Source organism: Choloepus didactylus, chromosome 9 (genome assembly GCF_015220235.1).
Source record: "Choloepus didactylus isolate mChoDid1 chromosome 9, mChoDid1.pri, whole genome shotgun sequence".
In the NCBI taxonomy this organism is placed as follows: domain Eukaryota; kingdom Metazoa; phylum Chordata; class Mammalia; order Pilosa; family Megalonychidae; genus Choloepus; species Choloepus didactylus.
The window spans coordinates 54,337,919-54,353,749 of NC_051315.1; the positions used below are offsets into that span (position 1 = coordinate 54,337,919).

The 15,831-nt window shown below is 34.8% G+C and overlaps 1 protein-coding gene across 1 annotated transcript in view; it reads left to right on the plus strand.

Annotated features, from left to right (window-relative positions):
- Nucleotides 1–6,023: 6,023 nt before the first annotated feature.
- The window catches only part of CSRNP3 (cysteine and serine rich nuclear protein 3), a 245,313-nt gene continuing 235,505 nt past the window's right edge, over nucleotides 6,024–15,831 (plus strand). The window contains exon 1 of the mRNA XM_037850037.1: nucleotides 6,024–6,103. The gene's annotated coding sequence lies outside the window, so the exon portion shown is untranslated. The remainder of the gene's footprint in view (nucleotides 6,104–15,831) is intronic.

Genomic DNA, 15,831 nt, shown 5'->3' on the forward strand with positions numbered 1-15,831 from the left:
CATTTTGAAATACAACTCAGGAGCAAAGGAGCAGCAGATGCCAGCCATGTGCCTTTTCAGCTGACAAAAGTGTTCTGGACACCATCGGTCATTCTTCAGTGAAGGTATTGTCTTGTTGATTCCTTAGTTTGAACATCTTTATTGCGTTAGGGCCATAAATTTGTAACCAAATAAACCCTCTTTGTATTTTGCACAATGGCAGCCTTAGCAAACTGGAACAACTCCCTAACTCATTCTATGAGGCCAACATCATCCCACACCAAAGCCAAATAAAGACACTACAAGAAAAGAAATTTAAAAACCAGTATCTTTTGTGGATATAAATGCAAAAATCCTCAAGAAAATACTAACAAATCAAATTCAATAGCACATTAAAAGAATGATACACCATGATCAAGTTGGATTTATTGCAGGTATGCAAGGATGGTTCAACATAAGAAAATCAATTAATGTAATATGCTATATTAAAAGAACAACAAGAAAAATCCACATGATTATCTCAATTGATGCCAAAGAGGCATTTGACAATATCCAGCATCCTTTCTTGATAAGAACACTAGAAAGATAGGAATAGAAGGAAACTTCCTCAAAATGATAAAGGACATATATGAAAAACCCTCTGTTAACATTATACTCACTGGTGAAATACTGAAAGCTTTCCCTCTAAGATCTGTCACCACCTTCGTCAACACTTTATTGGAACTTCTAGCCAGAGAAATTAGGCAAGATAAAGAAATAAAAGGTATCCAGATTGGAAAGGAAGAAGTAAACCTTTCCTTATTTGCAGATGACATATACAAAGAATAGGAAGCCCTGAGAAATTTACAACAAAGTTACTAGAGCTAATAAACAAATTCAGCAAAGTGGCAGGGTAAAAGATCAACAAGCAAAACTCAGTAGTTTTTCTATACAATGAACAATCTGAGGAGGAAATCAAGAACAAAATTTTACTTAAAACAGCAACTAAAAGAATCAAATATCTAGGGATAAATTGAACCCAGGATATAAAGGACTTATAAACAGAAAACTACAAAACTTCACTAAAAGAAATCAAAGACATAAATTAATGTAAGGAAATTCCATGCCCATGCATTGGTAGACTAAATATTGTCAATGTATCAGTTCTACCCGAAACAATTTACAGATTCAATGCAATCCCAATCAAAATTCCAATGACCTTGACAGAAATGGAAAAATCAATCTCCAAATTTATTTGGAAGGGTAAAGGGCTCTAAATAGCCAAAACTATCTTGAAAAAGAAGAACAAAGTTGAAGGATTCACACATCCCAACTTTAATACTTATTGTAAGCTATAGTGGTCGAAACAGCACAGTACTGGCACAAGGATAGATACGTAGACCAATGAAATTCAGTTGATAGTTCAAATAGACCATCACTTTTATGGCCAGTTGATATTTGACAATGCTGCCAAGCCCATTCAATTTGGAAAGAATAGTCTTTTCAACAAATGGTGCTGGCAGAACTGGATATCCATATGCAAAATAATGAAGACCCCTATCTCACAGTGTTTAGGTTTGGTAAAGATGCCAGAATGTGATATAACAGGAATGGGTTGGCTTTTACAATGGGGTTTATTAACTTTCAATTTATGGTTCTTAGACCATGAAAATGTCCAATTTAAGGCATCAAGAGGACCAAACCTGGATTCTGAAGACAGGCTGCCATCATCCAGGACACTTCTGTCACATGGGAAGGCACATGGCCAGTGTCTGCTCATCCTTCTCTCATGGGTTTCTCTGCTTTTAATTTCTCGTTCTAGTGGCTTCTTCTCTGAGCTTCTGTGGGTCCTATCTTAGCTTCTGCAGGACTGTTCTCTAGGAGCTTCCCTTAATTTCATCTTTTAAAGAACTATAGTAAAAAGATTAAGACTCATCTTTGGGTAACTCCCCAACTGAAATAACCTAATCAAAAGGTGCAGACCTGTCTACAATTGGTCTGCATCCACAGGAATGGATTAAAAGAACATGGCCTTTTCTGGGGTGCATAACAGCTTCAAACCACCATATGCAGCATATACAAAAATTAACTTGAAATGGAGAAAAGACCTAAATATAAGAACTTCTAGAGTAAAACATAGGGAAGCATCTTTAGGATCTTGTGTTAGGCAATGGTTTCTTAGACTTTACACCCAAAGTATAAGCAACAAAAGAAAAACAGATATATGGAACCTTATCGAAATTAAAAAGTTTTATGCATCAAACAACTTTATCATAAGAGTGAAAACACAACCTACTCAGTGGGAGAGAATATTTGGAAACCATGTATCTGATAAGGGCTTAATATCCAGAATATATAAAGAAATCTACAACTCAACAATAAAAAAGATAAACAACCCGATTTAAAAAAAATGGGCAAAAGACTTGAATAGACATTTCTCCAAAGAGGATATACAAATGGCTAAAAAGCACATGAAAAGATGCTCAACATCACTGTCTATTAGGGAAATGAAAATCAAAACCAAAATGAGATACCATTTCAAACCCACTAGAATGGCTAATATTCGAAAAAAAGAAAATTACAAATGTTTGGAGAGGATGTAGAGAAATAAGAACACTCATTTATTGTTCATGGGAATGTAAAATGGTGCAGCAGTTGTGGAAGACAGTTTCCTAACTCCTTGTAATGTTAGGTATAGAATTACCATATGTCCCAGCAATCCCACTTCTAGGTATAACACCAAAACATTTGAAAGCAGGGACTCAAACAGATATTTGCACATTGATGTTCATAGCAGCATTATTCACAATTGCCAAAAGATGGAAGCAACCCACATATCCATCAACCTACAAATGGGTAAACAAAATCTGGTATATACATACAACGGAGTATTTTTCAGACACAAAAAGGAATAAAGTTTTCAATACCTGTGGCAACATGGATGAACCTTGAAGACATCACGTTGAGTGAAATACACAAGATGCAAAAGGACAGATATTGTATGATCTCACTGATATGAAATAATTAGAATAAGCAAACGAATAGAATTAAAGACTAGAATATATATACTACCAGGGCCTAGGGTGTGCATAGGGAATGAGGAGTTAATGCTTAAATTGTTTGAAGTTTCTATTTGGTTGATCTTAAGTTTGGGTAATGGTTGGTGGTGATGGTAGCACAACATTATGAATGTAATTAATGGCACTTAATTATATATTGGAATGTGGTTAAAAGGGGAAATTTTAGGTGGTATATCTATTACTAAAATAAAACAACAACATAGAATGGTACAACACAGTGAACCCTATTGTAAACAATATACTACAGGTACCAATACAATTACAAAAATGTTCTTTCAAGAATTGTGACAAATGTACCACCCTAATGTAAGGTGTTAATAATAGGGTGGTATATGGAAAGTTTATTTTATGCATAATTTTTCTGTAAACCTACAACTTCTCTAATTAGGGAAAAAAAAAAAAGCTCACTCACAAATCTCCAAATCCTGATTCATTGTCTTGAGTGAGGCCCATAGAGCTGCATTTTTAACAAGCCTCTCACCAGCAATTCTGATGCAGACAGTTTCTGTGCTGGTTTGAAGCTGTTATGTACCCCAGAAAACACCATGTTCTTTTAATCCAACCATGTGGGGGCAGACCTATTGTGGGTGGGACCTTTTGATTAGGTTGCTTCAATTGAGATGTTACCCAGCCCGTTCAATGGTCTTAATCCTTTACTGGAGTCCTTTATGAGAGAGCAGAGAGAAATGCCCCAGAGATGTTAAGAGAGAACTCACACACTCGGAGAGAAAGCCACTGGAATCAGAAGCTGAAAGCAATGAAACCTGGGAGAAAAGGACCAGCAGACACTGGCCATGTGCCTTGCTATCTGACAGAGGAACCCTGGGTGCCAGCAGCCTTTCTTCAGAGAAGGTATCTTCCTGTTGATGCTTTAATTTGGACATTTTCACTGCCTTGGAATTGTAACTTGTAATTTAATAATTTCCATTGTTAAATGCCAACCCATTTCTGGTATATTGCATTTTGGCAGCTTTAGCAAACTGAAACAGTTCCCAAAGCCTTCTTTAAGAAATACTGCCCTAGAGACTTCTCCAGTTATTCCTGGCAGTGGGACCATGGAAGCTTAGAAGATATTTTCCTCAGTGGAGGCATCAAGGGATAACTTGGGATGGGAATATGGGATTAATCTCTCTCTTAATCTCTATTGGAGTTTCCCAAAGTTACTTTGTGGTGGTTTGGAGCTATATGTGCCCCAGGAAAACAAGTTCTTAAACCTAATTCATTCCTGTGGGTGTAAATCCATTGTAAGTAGTATCTTTTGATGAGGTTACTTCAGTTAAGGTGTGATGCACCTCATTCAGGATGGGTCTTAATCCTCTTATTGGAGTCTTTTATAAATGGAACGAATACAGAGAGAAAGGAGAGTCACAGAAGCAAGAAGCTGAAGTCAACAAAACATGGAAGAGAAGTGAGAGACCAGCAGACACTGCCATGTGCCTTGCCATGTGACAGAGGAGCCAAGGATCACTGGCAGCCAGTTTTTGGGAAGAAAGCATCGCCTTGATGATGCCTTGATTTAGACATTTCCCTGGCCTCACATCATAAGCTAATAAATTCCCATTGTTCAAGTCAACCTATTTCATTGTATCTCCTTTAAGCAGTTTAGAGAACTAAAACACACTCCAAATAACCAAATAAACTAAGTTATACCAGTGTACATCAGCTAAAGTTAGTTTCAGGTAAAGTCACCAACTACTCCCTTCTAATAAGGTTGACACCCCCACTGATTTGTATTTGTATTCCTGTACTACCATTGATTTGCCCTCATGCTAGTTACTCTTGGAGATAAAGAAGACTGTACGTACTTCCCACGTCTCTCTCCTTTTCCTCCCTTTGGTCTTAATTCCATGAGGGCACGTTAATGATTTAAGAAATTGAATAGAAAAGCCTAAAATTATCTAAACTAGACAGAACACACATCTAGGGTGGAGATAACATCTATTGTTTAATTTATAGCTTCCCCAGGAAACTTTTTTCAGGCCACTTCTAGTAGTGGAAACTCAATTAATAGTATTATTTATCATAAAGAGCCACAGTTTGTACTATATTTTTAAAATTAAGAATACACTCTTCATATAGTTTGTATACTCTGAGTCTCAAACTAACTTCCATTAAGCTTCAGACCAATAGAACCATACAAATGAGCTTTGTTACCTTAAAGAATTCTAACTTGGTATTTTCCTCAATTGTCCTTTTATACATGTTATGCCTCTGGGATCAGAAGTGATAGGATTTTGCCCGAGATTATTAGAATAAAACTCGAGTTCAATTAATCACTTTGAGACATGGTAACTAAATGCCTGATCCCTTTAAATCTCTAACAAGCACCATTATTCACATAGACAAATTGATGCTGGCATTTAAGGAATCTGAAGTAAGGCAAATCACATAACTTTGAAATATTGGAATATTTTAATGCTCAGGATGAAATACCTTTTTATATTGATTATGCCCTGAAACTGGTTTTGAATGGAAACATTGCCAAATGTAGGTTAAAGTGCAAATAGTATGAAAATCAATGTAAAAGATTTTGATTCATTTTCATTTTTATCCTTTTGCAAACTAACATGCATAGTGCTATCCTGGTGTTCAGTATCATTCTCCTCTAGCTACATATCAAAATGTACACTGGGAAGAATCAGTGTGAGCTGAAACAAATTTCAATTTACATAGGCATTACTATGAGTGTTTTGCTTTGATTTCAGGTGTGTGAGGCACTAATTAACCCCATGGTCCTAAATTCCAAAGCAAAACATTTTATTTCAGCTGAGTTCACCTAGAGATCTTTTCCATAGTTTGGAGCTATTCTTTGAAATATCTTTCATCTGTGCTTTCCTCTTTGTATTCCTTTTCTCTACGCCCTTTCTCTCTCCCAGCTGCAGGGTTTTGTCCTCTAAAAGAGTGGGGGTAGGAGGGAACAAGGGATGGAAGCAAAGCCAGGGAGCATGAGCCAGGATCTGGCTTTTGTTGTTGGTTGGCTGCAGCCTGATGGATAGAGGAGGGAGGAGTGAATTAACTCCTCAGTCTGCTCTGACGGAGCTGAAGTACAGAAATCACACTCCCAGGTAAGAGCAAAAAAAAAAAAAAAAAAGAAAGAGAAATTCTTTTTTCTTAAGAGAATAAGGGAATGCTTCTCAATTACTATTGAAACACATTTTATAATATGAAATTATTCTGAAGACATTCCCCGAAAGTGTGTCCCTTTCATTACTCGAGGAAGCTTTGCGGCGAGCTGTTCTTTCTCCCTGCAAAAACGTTAGCTGATAAAAACACAGGAGGCATGTTTTATGCTGGATAACTTTCTAAGCCAGTGTTATTGAAGCAAAATTAACTGACAATGAGTCATCATTTGCCTTTTTTTGTTTTTATTCAAGCTTACGTTATTGGCAATCAAAGAAAGGACAAGGAAATCTTGGTAAATTCCACAGGTCCTGAGAAAATGGAGCCTACTCTGAATATACAATATAAAATCTCATGTGGTATCTCTTAATATTTACAATACGGCCAGTGGCTTAGGAATTTTTACAGGTTGTAGTTTCTTTTATCACTCATTTAGAATTAGTGGTTTGTGTATATTTAGACCCTTTTAACTTATTCTTCTTGATAGATCTCATGCTCTGAGTAGTTGTATCATTTTATTCAGTAAATTTTAAGCCTGTATGATAATTAAATGTCTATCTGTATTTTTCAATATGCATAGGGACATTTTTGCTCTAAAGTCTCAGAAACCTAATTGTGAAGGATTAAACATTGCTGTAAGAAATGGCATCTTAATCAGCAACTTTCATTGGTAGTTTCATTTATCAAGCAAATATGTCTAGATAAGAATTCCATCACAGTATTTATATTGTTGATAATTTGCCTCGGGCAATAATATTTAGCATCTCCAAAGTTAAGGTTTTACTTGAGCAGTTACTTATATCTTCTAAAGTTGTCTTGTTATTTTTCCTGAGGGAAAATAGAGGAATTTGCAAATATATAGAATAAATGACACCCTTAAAATACACATATGAAAAGTAATTTTATTCAAGTTTAATTCTATGGTTATTTTAGTTCATAAATATAGGTCATCTAATGATGGGAGAATCTAGTTAGAATGGAGCTTCTTTTAATAAATACTTTACTGATTTGGGCACATTGGCAATCAATTAATACCTGTTGATTTAAATAATAAAATAAGTCTCTCACTGATGTAAGTAATTTGTTCATGTATGTTTTTAATACTTCTTTCAAATGAATTACAAACCAATAGAAATGACCATGTATAATTTCTAAGGATTTGGGGGGTTTTGTTTATGCTTTTTGTTTTTGTTTGAGAGATGGATTTTGTCTCCAAATCAGGAGACAAAAGTATAATTGTTCTTGCAAGTTTAACAAAAAAAGGGAGGGGGGAGATACAAATGACCATATGTTGGGTAAAGATTATCTAAATGAATGGAGAACTACTTTAAATTTCCTAAATCTACTGAATATAGTTAATAACATGTTTACACACTTAAGTGTCATATTGACCTAAGCAAATACTCATGCATGATCTATTCTGCATTGCAAAAATCATTATATCATGTTAAAATTTTATCACATTTCTAATTATTGATGGATTCTTCTGATCTTGGTTTTTAAACAAATTTATGGCTAAAATTAATGGAAACCCCTAGACTGAAATTTAAAGTGATATACAAGACTATTTACCTTCTGAAGTGTATTAGAGGAAATAAGTCAATGTAGTTTTATTTTTTGAAAATTATGAATTCCGAATAAAGCTACCTCCAGGAATGAAGGGGAATTGATGAAAATTAGAGAGCAGAGTTCCACATCGTTTTAAATTATTCTGTTTCCTTGGAAACCAGCTGCTGCAGATGCATTTTGCTTTCTTTGGCTAAAAATATCATCCTTTTAATAATCGCTAAGGGAAAGGTTCTGAATAAAATGAGAGTATATTGTTGCTGCTTTTTATAATTTCCTTAATGGTTCACATATTTTGGATGAAAAGTAGATAAACCCTTTCTCAATCAGCATTTCCTATCAGCCACTGGCAGACGTCTTCAAGTCTTATAAAAACGAGATAACTATGGAAGCTTTTGCTGCAGAGTCTACAGGAAAAAGAGAAGGAGAGGGGGGAGAGTGTATGTGTGCTGGAGTGGAGACAGGAGCGAGAAAAAAGCATAAGAAAGAAAACAGTTAAGAGGTTCCTGTCCAAGTGAAGGACGAAACAAGCTAATGAAAACCATGTATGGCTACTCTGTAAGAGATGGAGCAAGACAATTTGTTTTTCCTTTGGTGCAAATATTTTAAGATTTAAATGTAGGTTTTTAATAGAGATCACTTCATACAAGTTTGTCTTCTCTTGCACAATACTTTCCTCTTTCTCTTTATGTTTGCAGTTAATATACTGAGTAAGGCAATAAATTAAGATTTTTTTTTTTTTTTTTAATAGTCACTTTAATCACAAAAAGAAAAGCTTGAGATTTATTTTTGGGCTATGGATAGTGAGGAGGAATAAATACATATTTTGACATATTAGGTTAAAGAATCTTTAACCTAAAGATCCAGACCATGTTTCATTATCCCCTTACCTTTGCAATCTTATGTATATATATATTTTTTGTTTATTTGAAACATTTTGCTTTCTCTGAAAATAAAACATTCATTTGTATATGGTTTTTCTGTACAAGGGGAAAAAAACACCTTACAATTACAACCATCTTTATATTTTATTCTAGGACATTTCTTAAATTAAAACATTTTCATTATAAAATTGTGTGCTTTCAAGACAGCACTGTAATCCCACACACTATTTTTTTTTTCTCTCAGCTATTTGTTGTGAGGAAAAATCATAAAGCTGTTACATCTTTCCCATTATTTTTATTATAATTCAGATGAGATTCCCAACTCTACTTTCTATTTTATCATTCACTTAAATGTTTTTGACATACAATATTTATTTTCATAGTAACAGGTGTGTTAGCATTGTAGCAAATAAAGTACCACACCCTTAAACCATGTTTTAAAACATTTACTATCTAGCCAATATATAATTTGAATTTAAATTAATTTGGTATGTCAGTATATTATTTTTTGAAAACAATTAGGAGAGTGGGAAGTATTTAGTGTTTATCCATTAATAGGAGCAAAGTGCTTTCAGCAACAACACTTCCCCCTTAATCACAGAGGACATTAGGGAGCATACTAACAAATCAGCCAGATTAGTGAATGGATCATGTGACCTGTACAAATAATTCCTATTTCAGGCACAATCAGAATTTTCAAGTACACTTTCAGATTCCTGAAAATAATGCAAAGAACAAACAATAAACCAAGGAGCAAAGAATGGATTGCATAGGCTTACTTTAAATTACAGATAATTTTAAAATATGGTTTAGTAATAGTGTCTACTTACTGCTTCATGCTTCTTTATTTGCTAAAAGTAGCTTGTCATATTTGTAGGTATGTTTATATCAATCTCAAAGTCTCACAAAATGTACTCAGGAAAAATGAAATATTTAATAGCTCTGTCTTAAAATACAGGTAGACAACTTTATATCTGTAATGGAAATATGCCAGTTTGGCAAAATAACCCCACACTGCTGGAAATGGAAGTGTGGGATTTACAGGAATTGGAAATAACACCAGGGTAAGAAAGCTTGGGTCAGGTTTTACAGTGTCCAAATTGTGCTATGTACTATAGCAATGCAGGCAAATGAAAATCTGCATTAACAATTTTACTATGTTGGACCATACCTCAAAAAGATTATTGATCAGATGTTATTCTTCACTTAACATATATTTCAGTCCTGATACTTTAATATAAAGTCTTCTTAGGTAGAAGAAGGAGGCTGGTCCAAAACAGTATTATTGCTCTTTAATTACCGTTTTGTAAATCAAGGAGCAAAGAATGGATTTGATTATCAGGTCATGTTTGGATATTTCACGTATCTCAATGAATCAATTGGGCAGATCTTTCAATTTCTTAATCAGCTGTGTAGATCTCAGCTGTTATAACAGACTGGCTTGATCTGTAAATTGTTGAATATGTGTGCTCGGAGAATACAGCTCAATATAACTTTTCAAGCATTTAAACTCAGGTTTATGATGACTTTGACAAATGCCAATGCTGCTTCTAAGGATTATACTTTAGCAAGGAAATCTCTTTTACATGAGATTGATTTTATCATTCAGTTTAGCCTCATGGCCAGAGAGGTAGATAGCTGCCATGTGGTTTATTCCGGAAGAGACCTTACACTTTGGTTAGATCAAGAGCTTAACATATTATCTTCCAGTACAACAAGGAAGGGTGGTGCACTTCTCTGTTCTTCGTGATTCACATGCAAATTCATACAAATGACTTAATTTTAAACAAAACCACCAACTACTAGCTAAAAATAGTCTTTATGAAAATGTTTATATCTTTAAACAATATTAACTATAAAACTCTTATTTTCAAATTATTATAATTTTTATTTTAATTTTTTTATTTTCGTGTGTTCCCTTTGAATATTTTAGTCTTAACGTTTACCCTAGAAGTATCAGACTGGCCCTTCAATATTTCATTCTGGATCCCTCATTTCTGATATGAAGGAATGAAGGGACAGAGAGCAACAATGATTTTTTAGTGGGGAACTGCAAAATTACAACAGCCAAACACTGTATGTTTGTATTAAATATTGGATACAATGCACTAAATGCTGGAATGAAGGTTGAAACATGGTGTAACCAGGCTGTCTCCAATGCATAGCAATATAGGAAGTTTAAAGATACACAGACCTCTCCATGCTTCCACTTTGGGTGGCCCTCCTTTGTACCTGCCCTTGGTATCCAGTGAGCCTGATAGCTTTTATTTACTGTCACAGTCTCTTTGCCTTTTTGTGAGTTTGCTGCTATGTCAAAAACTGCATTTTAGTTTTGTTTTCTAGTTGTGTTGATACATTAGTTGCTGTCATGTTGCAGATATATCACAATATGTTTAATAAATTAAACAAATAATTTCCTAAATAGGCCTTCTGAATTTTCAAAGATTGTCATTTCCCTTTTATCCCCAGGTAGTCTAGCCACAGAAAATCAGTTATCTGTCATCAGTTGTTACCTAGTCAGTACAAGTTATGAAGCTGTCAGCATATTATGGCAGAAAGATTCTGGGAAAGGTTTTCAAAAGCCGTTACAAAATACTTGTTTTGTTTTCTCAAAATTTCCTTCTTGTGGCTCATAGTACTCTAACTTAAAATTTTAGATTGTTCATCCTCTGTGATATCAAAACCACAAATTTGCTGCCCCCTTAATTTAGAAAAGGCCTCACCGATGTGAGTTTATATGCAATTTTATAACCTTTATTCCCCCATTTATAACATGAGCAGGCCCTCTTCTCATTCAGTATTTTTCAACACCATGTTTTTGTTTATTTTGTTTTTGTTTTTATGGCTACATAGTATTCCAGTAAAAAGCTATGCCATAATATTTAACCAGACCTCTAAAGGGAGATGCTTGGGTTCTTTTTAAGGATTTGTTACCATTTATCATATTAAAATTAATATTTGCTTTCTTATATCTTTGTGTACACCTCTGATTATATACTTCAGATGAATCCCTAGAAATGAAAGTACTGAACTTTTGATGTGCATTGCCAAATTGACTGCCAGAAAGGTTCTACCAATGTGTGTTTCTTTGATGGTGCATTGGAGTGTCATTTCACCAATCCTTGCATTACTGTGACATTATTATTTTCAAAAAAAAAATCCATGAATTTGTCAGATTCTCAATAATAGTAGCTAAAACATGTTCAGTGCTTACTATGTGCATCCCATGCTGCTCACTGGAGTAGCATAGTGCTGAATGTCAAATGGGAAACCCCTAGCTTGGGGATTCCATTATAACCTGTCTTCAGGGATAGTCACACAACATGGGCAGGGCAGATAAGAGCAGCCTCAGAGCCACATCATGCTGCACTGTGCTTCCTGTCAAGGGCTTCTTGGTGTGGTCACTGAAGCCACTTCTTTGATCTCTTTATAATCCTTTACTCAATTATCTAAATTATAATTCTTGGTGATGGTGGTTTCCTTCTGTATTAACACCACCTAATACAATGCCTGACACATAGTTTGTGTCCCAAAATTGTTTTGCTGACTGACAGATAGTCATTTGGCCTTTTCAGGTACCCTCCCAATGACAAACATTCACGATATTCTAAGACAGCCCTTCCCTTTCATGTGCTTCTCTGTTAATGCTCTTCAATGTAACGATTTCCATTTCAAGTAAATGTCATTACGCCATGCAAAATTTTGTATTGCAGTCTTTTTATTGTACAAACACCACTTGAACACCATTTGAACCTTCCCACTTTAACATGGGGTTTCATACGCACACATTCCCCCTTTCGTGCCTCCCTACACCATGCTGTTTCATTTTATTCTGTTTCTGACACATGCGTGCTCATGCACACACACAGATTATCGTGTATTAAATCAATGGGCTAAATGTAAATTAATGTAGTTAATTGTTATATTAATGCATAATAGAAATGTTAAATTAAGTTCATGTAAGAAAAACATAACAAAATATATTTCATCAATCTTGGAATGTTCTTACATGTTCTTGGTAAATGAGTCCTTTTTCTCTTGAATTAAGGTTGTTCAGCAACATTTGATTAAAGTTAAAATTGTTCAGCAACATTTTTATTCTGTTGTGGGCCTTCTTTCTGACATTTATTTTGTGTTCTAGTGAATACTTCTAAGCCCTAATACCTACCAAGTGACAGTGCTGACTCAGCTACAAAGAAACCAAGGGCACACTGATGAGAGTTAATATGCCCATTTTACTGGGCTCTACTATGCCTCAAGATAAGCAGGTAGTTTTGGATTGGTGGAAATCCTTTGATATATATCAAAGAAAGAAAGAAAGAAAAGAAAAGAAAAAAGAATAGCACATCATGATTCCTGGGAGTCTGAAGAGAAAGGAAGAGTGATTGCCAATGTACCATAAATACACTCATTTATGTGGGGCCTCCACTGTGGTCTATGTATATGACTTTCAAATGAATGATTCAGGCAGTAAGTCAGCATGCTTGTTTCTAGAAATGCATGCTCTAAGCTAAATGTTGCATTGTAAATTTGGCTTGCCGATTTGTTCTTTGGGTAGTATAACATGATAATGGGCTGCATAATGGACTTCACAGTCAGACTGACTGTGACTCAGGTCCAGGACCTGTCATCTTGCTATCTGTGTAACCTGGGGCAAATTGCTTAAGGTATCCAAGCCTCAGTTTTCGTATCTGTAAAAATTCGGTTACCTATTTGGGGCATATTGTAAGGATTGGTAAATGTATACAGAGCATTTTTCAGCATAGCATTTAGTACATAAGAAGCCACTGTATGCAATTTTAGTTGTTATTGCTAGTCATCCCTTTCTGTTTATAAGCCAAGACTGGAAGGAGCAGAATAATCCCCAGGGTTTTTGATGACACATATGTATTATTCCTCCTTTAGAATGAAAGCAAAATTCCCCTTGATGACTACAGCTACTTTTTTTTATTTTTATATTTTTCCATGTTGACTACAGTTAAATCACCAGGCATCAGCTGGTAAAGTTAGTATTGTATGAGATGTTGGAATTGTGAAAACAAAGCCTAGAATCCCTAAAGAATAACAATGATAGAACCTTCAAAATATCAAACTGGTGAAGCATTTTCCAAACTGAGATATAAATTCTGAGAAATATTATTGAAAATTTCATGAAAAAAGTGTTCTATTGTTAATTATGTTTGGGATAATCTAGATGAAACTAAAAAGACCCAGTTCTGTAGAGCCATTATTGTGCTAATGAGCATTCAGTCTCCCAAAAGGGTAGATAACATTAAGAATTTTCTAAACTTATTTGATCGTAGACCCCTTTCCCAACACAAGTCATCACCTATTAAAATTTTGCAGATCAATTTTGGTGTCTGCTAAATGTCAAATATACATGTAAGACAAATGTATATTTATTATATCTATTAACTTCTTGAATTTCTAACTGAAAGGCTGAAACATGGCTTCTGTTTATAATTTTTAAAATGTAGGACCTGTTCCAATGTTTCCAACATGAAAACATTTCCAAAGTTATTCCATTATTGCATATTTCTTCTTCATAAATGTAATATAAGCAAATTTTCTTTATTTCATCTTTTTCTCTTTTCTGTGTTTTGCTTTTTAAACTTCTAAAAAGCAGCATGTTGACTTATGTTTCAAAACATTTGCTGTCCCAAAGAATCATTACATCCAAAATCATGATTCCATTTTGTTTTAACTTCTTTTCTATAAAGCAGACTCTGGAAACTACCTTATTTGCTGCCATGTATTACTCTTTACTTAAGTTAGTTTCCACTTCAAGAATTTTTGGTTATTTATCAGTCAGACAATTCCTGAGTGTCTGCATTAGAAAAGATTCCATCTTTGAGTTGCTAACAATCTATTTAGAAATGAGCTAAGGAATCCACATGGATTTTTATAGAGAGAGGGTGTAGCATGACCGTGAAGAGCACTGTCTGTGGAGTGAGATAAATTGAGTTTCAGTTCCAGCTCAGTCATTTATTACTGTCACTGTATGTAAATTACTTCATTCTAAGCTGCATGGAAGAATGATACTTAACTGAGTCATTGTAAGCGAAAGGAGAAAACATACTCACAGAATTTAGTTTCTAGCATCAAGTAAGACCTCAGCAACATTATTATTATTGATTTATTTAAAAGCAAAGCACTTTATTAACTAAGAAAAAACAACATGATTAACAGTGAGAGAATCAAGGAATTTTCATTGAAGCTCTATGAAAGTATTTGTGTTTAAGAATATGCATGAACTATATACTTCTGTAAAGGCAATATAAAAATGTCAGAAAAGACATTGAATAAGCACAAGTCAACTGTGTGCTCTTTACAGCTGCAATAAAATGTCTCTGAATGAAAATTTATGTATACTTCACTTGGAAAAAGGATATTTATACAACTTAGACCAAAACAAACAAACAATAAAGCAGAACCCCATTAAGAATTTTTTAAAAAGCAGATGGGAAAAAGGTTTTAATTCACAAGTATTCAAAGAAAGCTAAATTTAAGCAGTGCAATACCATCAGGAGTCGATGAAAAATGTGATGATTAAAAGTATGATTTTCAGTGTCCAAATGCCAGAGTTTGAATGCTGGCTCTAAGACTAATTAACTCTATGGTCTTGGTCACCTAACCTCTCTGTGCTTCGGTTTTATTTGTAAAATGATAAATTAATAATGCCTACCTCATAGGGGTATGATGAGGATTAAATGAGCTAATACTTGTATTCGTTTTTTGTTACTAGAAATTTAGCAACTTAACACCCATTTCTTAGCTTACAGGTCTGTAGGTCACAAGTCCAGCATGCCATGGATGGGGTACTTTGTTTATGGTCTCACAAGGCTGAAATCAAGGTGTCAGCCAGGCTGAGCTCTTGTCAGATGCTCTGGGGAAAAAATATACTTCCAAGCTTGTTCTTGTTGGCAGAATTTAATTCTTTGTGGCTATAGGACTGAGGTCCCTGTTTCCTACTTGCTCTCAGCAACTAGACACTGCCCACATTATTTGCCATGTGGCCTCTTCCATCTTCAAAGTCAGCTACAGAATCTCTGTCTCACCTCTCTGACCTCTAGACCCAGATTTATAGGGCTCTTGGTGATTAGGTCAGGCCCACCTAGATAATTTCCCTATTCTAAGGATTAGGGACATTACTTTATTTGCAAAATACCTTTTGCCATATAACATGAACAAAACTACGGGAGGGATAGCTCATCATACTCACA